Here is a 14,546-nt window from a genome sequence, read left to right on the forward strand (position 1 = left end):
AATTAACCAAACCCCTTTTATTACTTAACCTCTCCGTGAGTACCCGGTCCCTTTTTTCGGTCCAGGACCTAATCCGGCCGCATCAACTTAAGGACACCCCGCACCACACTTGGTCAGCGGGGCTGCTCTTCAGCATACGGCACGGGCCGTCTCCCGCAACGTACAGAACTTTATTTAAGGTCACGCGCACGGCGCTGACCACAAACCCGCAAGGGAACTTGGACAAACTTAATTGCGGTGCGTGTTTCACCACAGTGGGCACAACACCCGCGCCGAGACATTTGCATACGGGATTGGCCGTCTCCAATCGCCCGCCCCCTTAATTCAGTGTATTTTTGTATCCCGTATTTTGTACTGCCAACTTACGTTACCCGAGTAACGAGTGCCACGTAACTTGTGCGCGCCCCCTTAATCCAGTGTATTTTTGTATCCCGTGTTTTGTATTGCTAACTTACGTTACCCGAGTAACGAGTGCCACGTAACTTGTGCGCACCCCCTTAATTCAGTGTATTTTTGTATCCCGTATTTTGTATTGTTAACTTACGTTACCCGAGTAACGAGTGCCACGTAACCTGTACGCGCCCCCTTAATTCAGTGTATTTTGTGTCCCGCCTTTGTGTTACGTAATTACGTTACCTGCGTACCCAGTGAGACGTCTGAGACATAACAGCATCCGAGGCCACGTAACGCGGAACACAAACAATACGGCGCCACGGAATAACAAGTAAAAACCCCCCGGGGACCTCTGTAGAGTGTTGTATTGTGTACGACTCGCTCCTCTGAATAAAAGGTACGACACCACCACCTCAACTCCACGTCTCTTATTTAAAATCATCTCACGCAACACCGCCGCCGGCCCTAGTGGGCCACGCAGGGGCACATACATCCACGACCCCAAATTCACGACTAGAAACGAGCTAGTCTGGCGCCCACCCGGACAACACAGATCAAGAACCGCCTTTTCCCACTAGGAGCCACACCGGGACTCGAGCCCGAGACCCCGGACGACGGCAAGATGATGCCAATATTCAGAATTAATTGACACAAGCATATGATGTACCTAGTGTCCACTGAATATTAATTTAAAACGTGACAGAAAAACTGCTTTACCATTAATAAATCTGAAAATCTAAATATCTTATGATAAGTTATATGACAAAATAACACATTCAAATTGATAAAGTAAAATCACAATATAACAAAACTTGGAATAGTGAACCGTTCGACATATTACTATCATAGCATTTTTATGTTCTTCATAATTTAATTTACAATACCTACATTAAAACATTCTGAAAATTCTCAAAATTATTTGTACGAATAATCCGTATTTTTTCATTGACAACTGCACAGCCATAGGCGTGCGCACGGCAGGTGCCACAGGTGCCTTGGCACCACGATTAGGGTTAAAGTTATTTGTTTTTTACAAGCAAAAATAATACATACTTACAAAAAACCGTATTATTTCCAAAAAAAATATGTTTTCCAATCGTGTCGAGTTACAGATATGTGCTCATAACACTATCAGTATATCTGACGCCATCCGACCGAAGGCCACCTTAAAGCCCGACCTGCAACCGCCAGTATTTAACCCCGCTAACGGAACGTGCCCCTAGCCATGGCCCACCCGAGTCAGGCGAGCCACCAGCAACCAAGGTAGAACCCGGCCCCACCCAAATAAACAGACCGTCATTTCAACCAACCACATTATAAAAACAAACACTGATTATTAAACAGTATTACGTATTAATTTAAAGTCGGTTGACGAAAGTGCGACGTAGGAGTGCCCGGGCACTCACGTGTGTGATACGTCGATACGTGTGTGAGTGTTCCCCTGGCGGCATTCTGCCTGTATTAGTCAATGAAACCATATGACATAATTATTCATCCCTCGTGTTATGTTATTACCCCCACCAGAGCAATCCGGCAAGAGACGAACAGTCGCTGGTGTGACGTAAAATTTAAATGAAATCATTCCTAAACATAATAACTTCAATTTGTAGAAGGGACGAATGACCTTGATTCAGCTTTAATAATTAATGTAAGAATTTAACGCCCTTAAATGCTATTATTAACATATCATATCAGAAACTAACGTAATGAGGTCAACCCTGGTGCGAGGGCCACCGAGCCTCGGCCAGACGCCATGACATGACGCCAGTACAGCGCGACTCGTGGACCGGGGCAGACGCACGTCCCACGGAGAGACATCATCCTTGTCCACACCGAGTTCACTTCTGGTAAATATAGTCACTTCTTAAAACCTCTTTTTTACTAATCTCTCCGTGCGTACCCGGTCCAATTTTTCGGTCCAGGACCTAATCCGGCCGCATAAATCTAAAAACCCCCTGCACCACACCTGGTCCGCGGGGTAGGTTCAGCATCCGGCACGGGCCGTCTCCCGAGGAACAGAACTTTAGTTAAAATCAGTCGCTCCGGCACTGACACCACCCCGTAAGGGAACTTTGAGCGAATTTAGCCGCGGTCCGCGCTCCACGACCGTGGATGCGAGCACTGCCTCGATACGTAGATTTACGGGATTGGCCGCCTCCAATCACCCTCACCCCTCGTTTGAGTAACCAGGCTCAGAAACGCCTAGTGCCACGCTAATTCGGAATATTTAGTGACTTTGTAATGCACCCTCGTGTAACATTTCTTTTGTAAACTTGTGCAACGCAACTCCACGTAACATTCATAAACTTGTGCAACGCACCCTCGTGTAACATTTCTTTTGTAAACTTGTGCCACGTTTTATTAAGTAACTTTCAGACTTAGTTGTGTGTAATTGTGTAGTTTTTTGTATTTTGTGACGTCACCTGTTGTACGACGTGGCGTGTAACCAACGGCGTTACACCCAGGCCACAGTCGCCTGAATAAATGACGCACGTCATTTATTGCGTCATTTCAGCGTATGATTATTTCACCCTATGATTCCCAACCACCACCGAGTAGGGAATTCCTTAAACCCACGCAACATCGCCGACGGTCCTAGTGGGCCACGCAGGGCAATCGACCCCACGACCCACCTACCGACTAGCACCAGAGCTAGTCTGGCGCCCATCCGGACACATTACATTCACAGCAGCCACTCCCGCTAGGAAACGCACCGGGACTCGAGCCCGAGACCCCGGACGACGGCATATCAATTATCAATCGAACCAACTATACACACGGAAACAAGCCAGGTGCAATTACTTGTGTTGTACACGCGGGCCGTGGTTACGAAACTTCTGAAATGTAAATACTTCTCATAGTTATCCTCGAATTACATAGAATGCGCGCTCGGTGTCCACTGTTCACTCCACTCGGCAGGCGCACGGAATAATAGATAATAGCCGCCGTCCGCCCGGGATTTATTTAAAAAAAGAGAGAGTTTAGTTAGTTAAAAAGATAGGCTTACTCGATGACTTATTTACAGTCGCCGACAAAACATTTTTGTTGTATTCCAAAAGTTAAAACTATTGCCCACTCTTATTTGTGTATTTTTATTATTTTAATATTTTACATATTTTAGGTATGTTATTAATAACTCCCTTCATTTGTTGATTTTAAAACTTAACATTTGAGAATGTTTTTTCTAGCATTTATTTGGCGTCTTCAGAAAACATATAAGTACGGTTTTTCAAAGCCACCAGCATGAATTCCGTGCAAACAATTTGTGCAATTTAATTTATGGCTCAACAAAAGCTTAAAACTGTAAATAGTTTAGTAGTTTTCCTGGTGATTATAATGTTCAAAGCCATAATTTGACATAAAAAATGTTAAAAGTTTTACATCTGTGTATTTAATGTTTTTGTTCGGAAACACCTTAAATAGCACCATTTTGCACTTTCAAATCCAAATTTTTCCGGGGGAGGACCCCCGGACACCCCGCTTTAGGTTCTGGGTACGTGAATGACAGGGCTGTTGTGTAATCTGGCACCACCAATACTGAAGTCCTGCGCACGCCTATGTTTCAGGATCTTTGTCTTCACAGGCAGTACAGCCTAATGTGCACTGCTTTTTAGGTGGTGGTTGTAATGAACTGCAGGACTGTGCAGAACGGTTGTTGAAGAAAAAGTTGATGCTTTTCTGAGTCATTGTACGCCACAAAAATTAAAATACTGTTATAAATTTTTTCCTTAAACCCTAAATGTTTTTCATCACTGCCATCCCGCACTACCCACATAACACATCAACGTTGCAGAAACGTTTCCACAATGTTGCCTTAAAATTAGTAAACGTTGCTACAATGTTGAAGTAATGTTTATGCAACGTTGCCTCAACGTTGATGCAACGGCCAGATGTCCGCCCTGTGAAACGTTGTTCATGCAACGTTGTAACAACGTTGAATTGTAAACCACCAAACAACGTCAACATTGCTTAGCAACCCAAGAAAAGTGTTGCAGCAACGTTGTGCAGCCAACTTTGCAGCAACGTTGCCCCAGACAACCTTGCAGCAACGTTGCAACAGACATATTTGCAGCAACGTTGCCACAGACAACTTTGCAGCAACATTGCCACAGACAACTTTGCAGCAACGTTGCCACAGACAACTTTGCAGCAACATTGCCATAGACAACTTTGCAGCAACGTTGCCACAGACAACTTTTGCAGCAGTGCTACTCTGACAACTTTGCAGCAAATTTGCCCTAGACAACCTTGCAGCAAAATTGTCCCAGACAACTTTGAAGCAATGTTTCTCTGCCAACTAATCAGCAGCATTGCCAAGTTAGGTAGTCTATCACATAATAAGTTCACTTTTCTGACAGCTCTGAAAACAGTGTCAAACATGTTTTATGTTTGGAATTTAAAACTCTGGTTGTTGCCCATATCACATTAATACTGTATTTACTCGCATAATGTCTGCAGTAATTTGGCAACATTTTTTATGAAGAAAATGGGGTGCGGACATTATGAGGTGAAGTCCGAAAATTATTTTTTCTCAAAATTTTACATCATGTTTTTATGTAAAATAAAAATTTTTCTTTTATCATAATTAGTTTATTTGGATTTACCTTGCTGTGATGAGAAAACATTGCGTAAAAACGTTACAATATTATTTTTGATCACCCACACCGGTAACCAACCGGAGTTGGACCATGCTTACACTGCAGTCGTTGACACCAATTACTGTCTCGTCCGTCAGATATCACACACTTTACTGTCTGGACAGAAAGAAGTGTAATTGGTGCAATGATTGTGACGGCAGAGGCGGGCACTGACGACACGCGGCACATGTCTAATGTCTGCATTAGCCGGCGCTGGCGAGCCTCCCTCCCTATGTTTACGGCGACACAATGTTTGGTAGAGCCAGCGGTAAATAAGATGATGGCAAAGATGGCGGAATACAAGCATTGCTATACCTTACAGATATATTTCTTGTACAAAGTAGCAAGAACTCTGGTACAAGCAACAAAAATCTTGTGTCTTCTTACCGTAATTAACAAATGCGTGAATCTCGCTTAATACTATTGCGTTGTACGATAACTCGCCATAGATTTGGCAACAGTGATCAATAAACAAAACAACCAGGATGGTGACGTTCTCAGCACGGAACTAATATCTTGTTACTTTAATCTGGTGTGGACTTTATGTAAATTAAAAAAAAAAAAAAATCCATTTCAAGTATTTAAAAATAAATGTGTGTACATTATGCAATTAAATACAGTACCTTCACTTTTCTGACAGATCTGAAAGTAGGGTGATATAAGTTTTACATTCGCAATTTAAAAACTTGGTATAGAAAAACATGAATCATGTCGTACCATAGGACATTTGGAGGTCAATGGTGAAGTTGGATTTAATGAAACACTGATTTAGCGGAAAGATTTTAGAAAACCATGGCATCTCATCAAATCGGGATGCTACTGTACGATGAATTAATTCTCTTTATCTATGTAAGTAATAGATAATGTAGATAATACACACAAGTTATTAAAAAATAAACTCTGTTGGTAGAAATAAAATACATACTGAAAAATTAAATAGTAGTACATGACAGAATTATCTTTAATAGCTTCACTATTATTACAGTAAAAATATTTTACAAGAGTCACACAGAAAACATTAAAAACAAAAAACTTTTTTTTTACTTTCACAAAATTAAGTTTTTTATTTGTAGTAAGAGGTCAACGTTTTACCCTTGATATATTTAGGCATAATCGACAGACAAGGTTTGCACCATGTTCGCAACATTATCCTCGAAGTTAACAATGTGTCTGTGTTGACTTTGGAGGACCTTCAAGTCGAGATCACAAAAGCCAGAGTCGGTCACACTGAAGATTGGACCGAGTTTTGAGGAGACTCGTTCGCAGCTGGAGACTGGGGGCCGATTCTTGACGCTACCGGAATAATTCCGCTACCGGATTAATCCGCGAGTTTCATTCCGGTAGATAGTAAAAAACCAATTCTTGAAATTGCTGTAGTAGCTACCGGAATCAACATTGTCGGGTCAACGAAAAGTCTTTACGGAAGTGTGGCAACGTTGCTTTAACTGTTGACGTCACTGGTAGAAGGCCAATCACAATGAGGAAAGGTAAATTTCCCGTGGAAGTGGATGAATACTGAATGTTTTGTTTTGTTTACTCTTTGCAAATATCCTCGTGTTGGTGTAAGGGTGTAGGTTGAAGATCTACTTATCAAATTGAAATGAGCTGTAAAGTTACGGCCGAACAACGGGAAATTTTGCTATCATTCATGGAAAAAAATGATTCTTTGTCCAGAGGAAAATTTAATCCTGAATTTACCAAGAAACGTGCTGATAGTTTGTGGCAAGAATTTTATTAAAATTTACAATTCTTATCCCTTAAAAGTACTCGTTTTTTAGTTTATTGTTTCTGCTTACTTGATAGAATTTAAAATTCTTATCACTTAAAAGTAATCGTTTCTTAGTTTGTTTCTGCTTACTTTGCCGCAACTTTTTATGTTAGTGTAAAATTTGAGGTGAAAATAAATTTTATGCGGTGTTTCTTGATTCAGCAAACAATTGTCAATGTGTACATTAAGATTTTTATAACTGCAAGTCAATACAAAATTATAACATTTTATGAACATCATCTGGCAATTATCTCATGGTGCGGGGGGAAATGGGTAAAAGTTCCGTATTGCGTATCCAAGTTAACCTGTGATCCTGTTGGCATGATCCTGTGGTACATAATGCTTATTTTTTTAGCAGTGGGCAGGCGCGTAGCGCCGACGCATTTCGCGCGACAGCGCGAAATCTGAAGTTATTCCAACTGATAAGAAAGATAAGCATCATAGAACACAGGATCAGGTGTACAGGATTATGCCATTAGAATCAAAGGTATATCTAGATACACCTGGATAAGCAAAACGGAACTTTTACCAAAGTTTGTAATTGTTTGGTGTAGGGGCTTCTTGAAAACAATCTTATGAATTTATCAACATAATCTTTCAACTATATCTTCTTCCATCATTTATTTAATACTACTTGTGTGGGTTTTCATCGGTGTGTGTTGTTTTCAATCATATTATTTGCGTGGTAGGAATGTTGGCTCTGTTTGCAAGATAGGGAAGGGTAAATAGGATAACCTTTATTTTCACAATCACTTATCACTGTGGGAAATTCATATATAAATGGACTCATTTCGAGTACTTTTCAATTATTCCGGGATGGATGTACTTTTAACGAATACATGTGCATAATCTAACTACCACTATAGTTTTGTTCCATCAAAACATGACACACGATTGCAATATTTGGTGTCAAAAACGAATTACGTAATATGGAAACTACGTTACCGGTATTGTATTTATCACAATACACGTCAAATAAGCCACAAATTTATACACAGCAAAAATTTCAATGTTTTTTATGCTAAGTAGGTACAATATTAAGTACTTAATGGAAGATGGTAAATATAACTTTCGTAACGTAATATTTAAATACCTGCCATTGCAAATCACACAAACAAAAATGTAATACTTAAAACATTAAATATTAGTTAAATTGTTACAAAAGTTTTCTCGCCGCGCACACACGAATTTTGAAGGTTGAAAGCATCACATGGCGTATTTTTATCTGAATAATCACATAACATAATGAGACGAATAAGTTATTTCTGGTTTTAAATGAAGTATTATAATATAAGTATATAAACACACGCATTATTAAACGAGATTTAAATGTAGCTAACCTAAACTAACCAAACATACAAACGATTTTAAAAAAAATCAGAACCATACCAGAGACTCCATTTTGGACAAATCATGGTTTAAAATAACAAACAACGTTTAAATCTCTACCGGAATTGTGATTCCGCCAGCTCACGAGGTGGCGGAATAATTCCGGTAGTTTGTGACGTAATTCCGATACATAATTCCGCTAGCGAGTGTTCAAGAATAGGGTTTAGCAAATCTCTGGTGGAATCAAGTAATTCCGCTAGCGGAATTCTTCCAGCAGCATCAAGAATAGGGCCCCTGGTCTGGTAAGTATTTTGGTTAGGCTTAGTAGCTTTGAATCAAGACATTAGTGTTGCATGAAGGCAGTCAAAAAACAAAACCTTTTAATAAGTGTAAGTAAAAGTTTAATTCTGCAATATTTCTACAAAGTATTTTATAGTTTTCAAAGTAGTGTGACGCCTGTGACGGCGTCACAAATTTATTTTTGTTCGTGTCCGCGCGTTGTCTGAAGGTGTGGCTTATCGCGCCATCTAGTAGTGGTTTGCTCGAGAGTTGTACGCTAGCAGACGGGCGAATCCGTGCAGCGCTGCGGGCGGTTGACTGTTGAAATTAGCTACCGCGCATGCGCGGTAAGCGACCGGTCGAGCACAGCGCTGGACAGATGAGAGAGCGAAGAAATAGGGGACTCGTGTGTTAGCAGTGGAGCCAGACGGTCAGTGTGGGTCTATGATAGGTACCTCCGGTGAATAATGCACATCACGACTTCAAGAAATGATTTTCACTTTACTTGATATAAGTGTAAATCGTGGGCGAGAGGAGAAGAGAGATTTCAGCGCGTTTATGCTGGAGAACGCAACGCGAGGTTCGTGCGGGGAAATGGAGCGCAGTTAAACCCCAGTCGAGGCCTCGATCGCCGAGGAAAATATCAGCATAGACCCGGGCTAGTTATGAGGAGAAAAAAGAAGCTACGATTGAGCTGTGGCTAAAATTTTTGTGACAAAATAATGGTGGTATTTTCTTTTCTAAATATGAGTAAGCATCGGCGTGTGCGAGAAAATTATTTTAAGAAGTTATGAAATTTTTTTATGTAATATTTTTTTTTGGAGTCCGACACGACATGGCAGGTTGTGGAATGAGCGAGAAGGTGTGAGACTAGTCTACCGAGTCAACTTGAGCAGCTGGCACAGGAGGAGGACAACATTTTATAAACTTAAATTTGATCTATGATTTGATTTTTCCTGTTTATTGCGGAGGAAGGGAATAGATCGTCTCGACGGATTATTTTTTTTTTTAATGAAATTTGGGAAGAAATGAAGTTTCGTCAGTAGCTGAGCGAACGAAATTCCACGAAGTTTAAATGGTTCGTCGTATGGAATGCAGCTGGTTCGAGAGTCGGCGTTTGCAGTCGGCGTCCCAGCTTTGCAGATGTGCTTAAATCGTATAATGGTTGTGTAGTGATCTTTTCTTTTAAATGGCCTTTTTAAATTATTTATATTGTGCGTCTTCCTGTTCCCGATGGCAACTGAAGGGGTGAGTCTTGAAAAATATATTTTTCCTTGGGTCGCTGCGGATGGTGAAGAGCTAGTAAGAAGTTATGAGATATTAAAAAGGGTTTGAATATTATATGCCTAAGGGTTGTGTGAGAGAGGAAACCGCGTGACTTTTTGAATTAAATCGTACTAGATTCCTTTAATAAGTTCTAGAATTTTTGGTGATTTAAAGTTTTGGCCGGAAATATTTTAGGCATTTTATTGTTGGCATGCTGCCCGCCACCGTAGGTTGGAGTGCAATTAAAATAGACCTGTGGTTCTATGCTTATCTCAATCGATAACTTATGATCTCCTGGAGCTAATATGGTTGTAATGAAGTTGGCAGTTAAAAAGCCTGCCATGCGTGATCAGTGAGATTATAATAATTTTATATCGTGTTTATTATATAAATTGTTATAGAACTATATATTTATATTGTTGATACTTTGAGTGGTATGAAGCTTTATGAGCTGTAAGAGATTAAAATAATAGAGAACTGATAAATTATGGTCAGATATAAATTATTACCATATATGTTTTATTGAATGTTAAATGTACGATAGCTAAAATATTTTATTCATGCTCATCTAAGGCTACCATGTGTGATTGATGAAATTATGAAATTTTTGTTATAATAATATTGTCTTTTATATAAAATTTTATAGAACTATATAGTCATACTGTTGGTAGATTACCATAGTTAAATTATTGTTTAGAGTGTCGGGACTTGCTATAGGAGAGCTCTCGGGGTGGGATAAACGGAAATATAATAGTATTTTAAAATTTTTGTCAGGTAAATTGTTATTGTATTTGGTGTATTAAAATGGAGTAAGAGCTCATGAACAACGTTGAACTTGTGGTGAAGCCTGTGAACCCACAACAAAAAAAAAAAAAAAAAGAAAGCCCTATCCACCCCTATAACAGTTTTTGTCTTGTACCTGAATTTTGAAATTATTAAGTTTACTCTGATTGCTGTAGTAAAGCCATTTTTGTATTTGAGCGCTGTTGAGATGCGCATATTAGTAGTTGTTTGCAAAATAATCAAAATATATTTATACCACTGAGCTCTGCTCTTTGTTTTGTTTAATGTAACCTTTTCTTTCCCTTTGATTTAGTCTTCTTGGGCCAATTGTGAAGGCCAGGTTTCCCTGCTGTAAGGGTAATAGGTAAAGAAGGGTTACAGTAGAGTATCAAAATATTATATGCAAGATATTTTTAAACATTCATTTGGCACAATAATTCATGTCCTGGTAAAATTCATTACAAAGTTAAGTTCTTATGCTTCTTTTTTCAACACTGGTCAGAAACTGGCAACTTCCTGAAAAAATAAAATACCATTCTTAGTAATGCAAAGGCTATATATATAAAAAATGTAGTGTTTAGACAACACCCATGTTATGCCTACATAAATAAACAAATTAAAGGGAAATCCATCACGGTTTGTGTTGGGTCAACATTTGTAGTGAACATTTCAAAACCTGAATGAGTGCATTTCATAACACCAAAATGTGTATATGAAATGCTGTAAGATTGGAAATAAAAACATGTTTAGTCTCTGAATTACCATAATTCCATCTGTTAATTACCAAACATTTTAAATAATTATTTTATGACATTTAAAATAAATAAGACAGTGGTAGGAAAAGCCAACCACACTTTTGTAGTGAGCAAATGATACACACTTATTCACAGTTAAAAAGTTATTTATTCCTTATTGTTGCAAAACACTGCAGTGTTAAACATAATATGTACTTGCTTACAGTGGATTTTTTGCTTTATTAAAAGTATAGTCCGTTCACCACTGGAAAGACTTTTTAAAATCCAACTTTTGAAAAGAAAACCCTAGCTGTTAGCAGCTTGCATTGTTATGATCATTACTAGAGACAGAGCGGCCCATCACATTTGAAGAGGTGGATTCCAAAAGGGGTTAAGTCACATTTTAGCGATTTTGTGTTTATATGTGGAATAACTAACTTTTTACTATTCGCATCTATGGCTGTGACAGGTATTCCAAAAGCGCTTAAGTTATAGCTGTTATGTGGTAGTGAAATCTGGGTTTCTTTCCAAAACGTCCTAAGTCAGCAGTGTTTTCCAAACAAGCCTTGGTTAGTCATGCACCGATATGCGCATGCATAAACAGGTATTAGTTACTCTATGGTGAAAGTATTGTCATGGTTTTGTACTGCATAGAGGTTATGTCTGTTTATTATTGTTATTGTGGTGGTTTGTTTTGTCAATAGTTAATGTATAAGTAAATGCCAAAATGAATGTAAGTGAACTACAAGACAGCACATGTTCTGTAACAGATATAAGTAGTACACGAAGTAGAAAACGAGCAAGAAATGAAGATAAGTGGGTTAAAAACCGTAAAAAGTTTGCCGGAAACAGCAGTGAGGCCCATGGTGCTCCTTTGGTTGCATGCACGCATAAAGAAGGTGGTAATAGTTGTAAGGCTGCTTTGCTGTCTACAGCAGTTATAAGTGCATTTTATGACAAAATCTATAAATACAAAACAGCTGCTGAACAGAATAGCTTTGTTTTCAAGTATATTGTCGCACAAGAGCCTAAACAGCGTAGGCCCAGAAACAAAAATAAGCCTAGAAACCGTACCGTTACTAAATATTTCATACGACAGACAAGCGGTCGTATTCTAAATGTATGTAACAAAATGTTTTTGTCTGTAACGAGATTTTCTCGTAAAAGAATAAACACCTTAAGCAAACACATGGAAGTATATGGGGAATGCCCACATGAAAGGCGTGGTGGGGCTAGGTTAAATCCCAAACACACTGCGATAAAAGACTCAATGATTGCATACATTAAAACGTTTAGATGCAATGAAAGCCATTATGGCCGAGGAAAAAGTGTTCGTGGTTATCTTAATCCTGAACTTTCTATCAAAAAGTTGTGGCGAATGTGGAAAGATAACCAAAAAATAGAAAACAAACCAATTGCTTCATTATCTAAGTTTTTCAAGGTGTTTCAAAACAACTTCAATCTCAGCTTCGGAAGCCCAAAGACGGATGTGTGCTCATTTTGTTACAAGACTAAGAACCAAATCAAGACGTCACGTGACCTTGCTGAAAAGACTCGATTAATGACTCAGTATAGGCTACATACTCTTAGAGCTAAAATTTTTTATGAAATCATGAAGAAACAAGAAAACAATATAATAAGTGTTTCATTTGACATGGAACAAAACCAACCACTGCCCAAATTAAGCATTGGTGAGGTCTTTTATGCCAGACAAATCTGGCTGTACAATTTGACGTTTGTTTTGATGGAAAACTAACAAAACACTTCCAACACATCTGTGTACACTTGGACTGAAGACCAAAGTGGTCGAGGTTCTAATGAAGTATGTTCGGCATTGAGTCATTTTTTGGAAAATCTTGAGAAAAAATTGGCAAATGTACCAAAAATCTTTTTGACTCTGAGATTATTTTCAGATGCCTGCAGTGGGCAAAATAAAAACACCAATGTTATGATGTTCTTACTCAACTACGTTGCCAAATCAAGAACCTTTGCAAAAGTGGAACATTACTTTCCAATCAGAGGTCATAGCTATATGCCCCCTGACCGAGTATTTGGAAGATTTGAAAAGGAGTTACGGAAAAAAGAAACAATATTAGAGCCTAGTGAATATCACAAGGTATTTGCGACGGGTGCTACAGTAAATGTGTTAGGCATAGATTGGGTGGTCTCAAGCTTTATGGAAGCTTCAAAGAAGGCCATAGTAAAAAGACTTCCCTTTAAAATGAGTGATCAACGTGTTCTCATCTACTCAAGAATGCATGACACTACTATTGACATTCAAAACACATATTGTGGTCTGCCAACAACAGTCAAGGTGACTAAATCACGTACAGTATTGAAAGAAGCGTACAAAAACGTTCCTGTTTCGCCAGCAGAAAACCATATTAGTGAAAAGAAGCGACAAGATGTGAAGAAACTTCTGCAGTTTGCTTCACTCAGTCAATGTGCAAGACAGTTTTACCAAACTGCTCTGACTAACAATGTAGAAGGAGATAACGACAACAATATTGTACTATATGATGAAGAAGAGCCATTCCTTTAAACATTGTAACCTTAATGTTCACTCAAAAGACTTGACACATTTTAAAGATCATATTGTTGCTTTTGTTTTGTACTATGCATAAGTCTACATACATATTTTGTTCAGTATTATGTAAACATCACACTTAGGCCTGTCAATCTGGTAGGACTAATATTCTTCAATTACATGTTTTTCAAAAAGTCCTCAGTCACTGACAAGTTTTCCAAAAAGCTCTTAGTCACTGACAAGTTTTCCAAATAGCTCTAAGTCACTGATGTTCCGTTTTCTTAACCTAATTACAGGTAATATAATGAACTCATAATCACAATAACTGCCTGAGAACATGTTCTTAATGTAAAACATTAGCATTATGTGGATTTTGTGCTTGACATTATCAAAATACACATTCACACCAAAAAAATTGTTTCCTGGAAAAAGTACATTTTTGACTTAGCCCCTTTTGGAATCCACCTTTTCATTTCCTTCAGTACACAAAGTGAAACAGTTCCAAAAACTTTTCAAAAAATATGCTCTCTTGATATGCTGGATGTACCTATCTCTGTGGCTAGCCTGAACAATTGATAAAGTACAATAGAACCTCATTTGTACGAACCCGGGATCAACGAATTCCAGTGATTAACGTATTTTTTCTCTTGCACCGTCATTTTCCCTACAATATTAATGCATTATTTTCCCGTGTTAAACGAAAGTGTTTCCTTCAATTCACGTTGTAACAGTGCTGTATTTAATATAAAATCGTTAGAAAAGTTGTGATGGAACAATAAAAGTTGAAAGCGAATAGAGTAAACTTTACTTATTATACGTGATTGCATGTT

The sequence above is a fragment of the Bacillus rossius genome, assembly GCF_032445375.1.
Source record: "Bacillus rossius redtenbacheri isolate Brsri chromosome 9 unlocalized genomic scaffold, Brsri_v3 Brsri_v3_scf9_1, whole genome shotgun sequence".
Taxonomy (NCBI): domain Eukaryota; kingdom Metazoa; phylum Arthropoda; class Insecta; order Phasmatodea; family Bacillidae; genus Bacillus; species Bacillus rossius.